Source organism: Lathyrus oleraceus, chromosome 3 (genome assembly GCF_024323335.1).
Source record: "Lathyrus oleraceus cultivar Zhongwan6 chromosome 3, CAAS_Psat_ZW6_1.0, whole genome shotgun sequence".
Classification (NCBI taxonomy): Eukaryota; Viridiplantae; Streptophyta; class Magnoliopsida; order Fabales; family Fabaceae; genus Lathyrus; species Lathyrus oleraceus.
In genome coordinates, this window is record NC_066581.1 from 347,388,110 (window position 1) to 347,392,493 (window position 4,384).

A 4,384-nucleotide genomic window follows, 5' to 3' on the forward strand; every position below is an offset into this window, starting at 1 on the left:
GTTCATCCTAACCGGTGACGGATATTCTCTTTCTGGTATTCTATCCAGCATTCGATAGATGTAATTCCTACTTTTTCAGGAAGTATATCCTTGATATGTTCATCCTAACTGATGACGGATATCCTCCTTGATTTCCCCAGGCAAGTCTATCCTTAATATGTTCATCTTAACCGATGATGGATTTTCTTTCCTTTTGAGTCTATCCTCGATATGTTCACTTTAACTAGTGACGAATATTCTCTCCCTTTGGTCTTCTACCCAGTAACCGGTAGTTGTAAATCCTATTTTGGTGTTCCCAACAGTTTATTCTTACCCAGTAACTGGTAATGAATACGCCTCCTGGTTTCCTTCAGCGAGTCATCCTTGATATGTTTACCCTAACCGATAACGGATGTCCTCTCTGTTAGATTTTGTTATCTCCTTGGCTCGAGTATTTTAGATTTGTTCTGATCTACTTGCTTCCCCCCGCAGATGACCTTATTTCCCCGGCTGAGTCTTTCAATTAATTTATTTTCATGGAATCCCTCTAGTCCGCAGCAGTTTTAAGTCGTAGCTTGGCCTACGCACAACCCTTTTTATCCCCCAGAGTCTCTATCTCCCCAGTGAGTTTTCCTTATGGAATGCATTATACTCCTGTGGATTTTCAGTCGCTCCAGATTCTTTTCCTTTGTGGTAATATCTGAAGGGGAATTGCGATCCAAAACACAGCGGAAATTAAAATTTCTCCTTTAGAGATCCTTACGAATGGTCATGATCAGTGATAGAATAGTTACCTCTTGTGACGATTGAAACCTTTAGTGCAGATCTCTTGTGACGATTGACACCTTTGATGCAGATCTACGGAGCGATCACGAACGTTAAACGATGACAACGCCTCTACTCAGTCCACACGAACGGATTCCTTCAATCTCAGTACCAGCTGTTATGAATGAAGGCTTTGAGTGAGTGAGTGAGAGAGAGAGAGAGAGAAAACGAAAATAATGCAACCGCAATGAATGCTTCTGCACAAGGGTTCTATTTATAGAACCACTTGTGTGGGCTTCAAGCTAAAAAGCCCACTTAAGTGTATTTGGCCCATATCTTATAATATGCCCAAAATCACTTAAGCACGTGGTACCTTACCATATTTCGTATTCTACTTAAGTACACCGTACCTTACGATGTTCTACAATTCACTTAAGTGCACCGTACCTTACGGTGTTCCTTAGCTACTCTATCTCTCATCAATCCATCCTTTGTGTGTGACCCTGTAGGTTTTCGCGGCATTGGCAATTATATTAAATCACGTATTTAACATAATAAACAGTGAGCGGTATCTAGCAACACATCACTGCTTCCCAAGACACAAAAATGTCATGTGATCTGACAAATCCTTCTGTGATAATACTTATGTGTATAATTACCCTTTTTCCCTTATGTCTATATTGAACACAAGGCATAGACTGTGTCATCCTTGTCATGTTCAATATTGGGCCTATAGACATTTATCCTGTTATGCAAGATGGGCAAATTCCATCTAGGTCACTCATGTCCCTCAGCATGCTTCGTGGAGTACCCATCAACTGTCTTTATGGTTATCCAGTTACGGACAACGTTTGGTCCGCAATAAAGCACCCGACTCTACATCTAGGGTCCATAGTGGTTTCAGGTCGAAGGGTGGTATACACCATTATCACCATGAGAATAACTTATGACACTTTGCATAACATTCTATACAGTATTCTCATAGCGGGTCAATCCGGTATAAATATTACTCTTAATATTCATACCTATGTTTAAAACTTGATAACTCCTTATCCATGATCCATGAGATGTGATCATTAGTCTATATACATAACAGTCTTAATGCTTTAATGTTATCCCACTTCATAATAAAGCTCGACTACGGATACTTTAATAATAGTGTCCTTATGTTTAATGTGATCTCATGATCAAGTCACACTTGATACATTAAATGGACTAGTTATTCTAGGGACTCTATTAAAAAAACGTAATAAAGAAAAAGCCTTTTATTATTAATAAATAATTCGATACAAGTACCAAAAGTATTGGCCTCTAGGGCTTACACCAACAATATCTCCTTACAGGTAAGAAGTTTTCAAATCAAAACTAATAAAATGTCAGAGATTACAAGTAAGGGGGTTTCTTACACAGAGGGAAGATGTTAGCACCCAAAGAAGAAAGGGGGTTTCTTACAAGCAAAGAGGAATTTTTAAAAAGGAGGGAGAGATTTTGAAATTAAAGAAATGGGGAGGATATGAAGAGACTAATCCTATACACAAAATTAAAAGTTAAGAGTTGAAAAGATCTGACCAATGTGTAGCAATCCAATAGACAAGAATGTCTTAAAGAAAGCCCAAATTCCCTTGGACATTAGATTCAAGCCACAAACAAATGCATACAATGTTATCTTGAAGAGCAAGGCATCAAATAAAGATATCCCCATCCAAGCCTTAGACACTCCATGATCTCTTTCAAATTAGCCCATGTAGCAGATGAATTCCACAAGTCATAAGTTCAAAATAACAGCTTCATAATGATCATGTTGCAGATGAACTCAAAGGGATCTTCAATGATGTATCAGATGAAATTTTAAATTGTAAGCACTTGGTTTCACAAAAGTTGGCATTGGCCAAGTCCTTTAGCATAAGAATGTTGCCTAAATTCTAAGTCCAATTGTCCAAGATCAAGTCAACAGTCCATACAAAAGTTTTTTAGGGTTTTTTGTTGTTATTATCTACATTAATGGTCAAAGACCACATAAACAAACAAAATATACACAAACAAGATATATCACACAATATGGTCCAAATGGACAAAGTGAAAATGGCATTAACATAAACAATTAGAATGGTATGAATAATGGCAAATGAATAGAACTTAAAAATTAAAGTGCATTAAAATAAAGGACTTGAAATTAAATGTTAGTTGTTAATAAGTTAGAAGTTAGTATTGTTTTGCTTTTGCTTTTGTTTTAAGTCATTGTTTGGAGAACACTCAACCCACTTATCACAAGCATTGATCCTTGAACCAAGACATCTTCCAAAGGAAGGAAAAAAGTCCAAGTTTCCACATAATACAATGAAAGAGGGGAGACTTACAATCTCACTAACTAGAATGTTATGCCTTTTGTGTCAAAAATTTAGCGCTATGTTAAGCAATCATAATTGGACTTATGTAGAAGTCACAACTATTTGAGGTCGGGCAATAGAATTTTGGTGTTAATGCATGTTAGAGACATAGTATAATGGACTATGCTCATGAAACATACCACACACAAAAATAATATGCAAAAGAGATGGCCTAATCTCATCCATACTTATGTCAATTTTACAATCAACTAGCCTTAGGATTTAGAGGCATCATAGACCAAATGAAATGGATACATAAAGAAGGGGAATTAGATGAAGAGGGAGGGGAATGAATCATAACTCAAATTGGTCAAAGGAGGACTTTTACCAAGTCAATATCATTCATTCATTTTGGGAGATGGAATGTACATTCCATCAATCCCCTAAATCCAATGATATTAACCTAGGAAAGTCAAATCAACATTGACCAAGACCCAACAACACAAGTCAAACTTACACAAACCATCACAAGTCATGAAAAATATTAATAATGATCCAAAAAATGATTTTAATTCAAAATATTAAAGAGGAATTTATTTAAATTTTTTTGGTGAAACTCTTATATTTTTTGGATCAATATTAAAATTAATATGAATTAATGAAAATCAAATGATTTAAAACAAAAATCAAAAAATCAAAAAAACGTGAGCCACTTGATCTCCCTCATTAATTAAGGTGGCAAATGAAATGGACACAAACGCGCGTTCCATGATAGAACCTAGTCAGCGCGCCACACGCATGGTAATCAAAACCAACGCCTAAGATTAAAACAATTTGAATGGATCCTGTGGCTGGGAGACGTGCCAACACACCGCCGGAGCCATAGCTCCGATCTTCTTCTCCGGTGGACCTCACCGGACTGGTCCACCCTCAACCATCACCAAAATAAAAAAGGAGGACATGATCTGAAAGAAAAAATGGCGTAGAGCACGAATCTGACCTCAATTTCATCTAACTCCAAATATATAAAAAGATATGACGATTTGAATTTTGAGGTGTGACAACTGAGTTGCTTCGATTTGACCTCAAAGCAACTCAATCTTCTTGCCTACATTGGTAGGACTTTAGACAACCAAAGATCCAAGAGAATTGATGAGAATTGAGTGAGAATCGAAGAGAAGAAGTTTTCTGAAATTTACCTTCAATGTTGTGCAGAAATGGATCTTGCTTGCTTCAACCTTGATCTGATCACACTTGAGAAGCTTGTAGGAGAGGTTTGGCAATGGTACAAAGCTTTGGATCCTGGAGTTTCT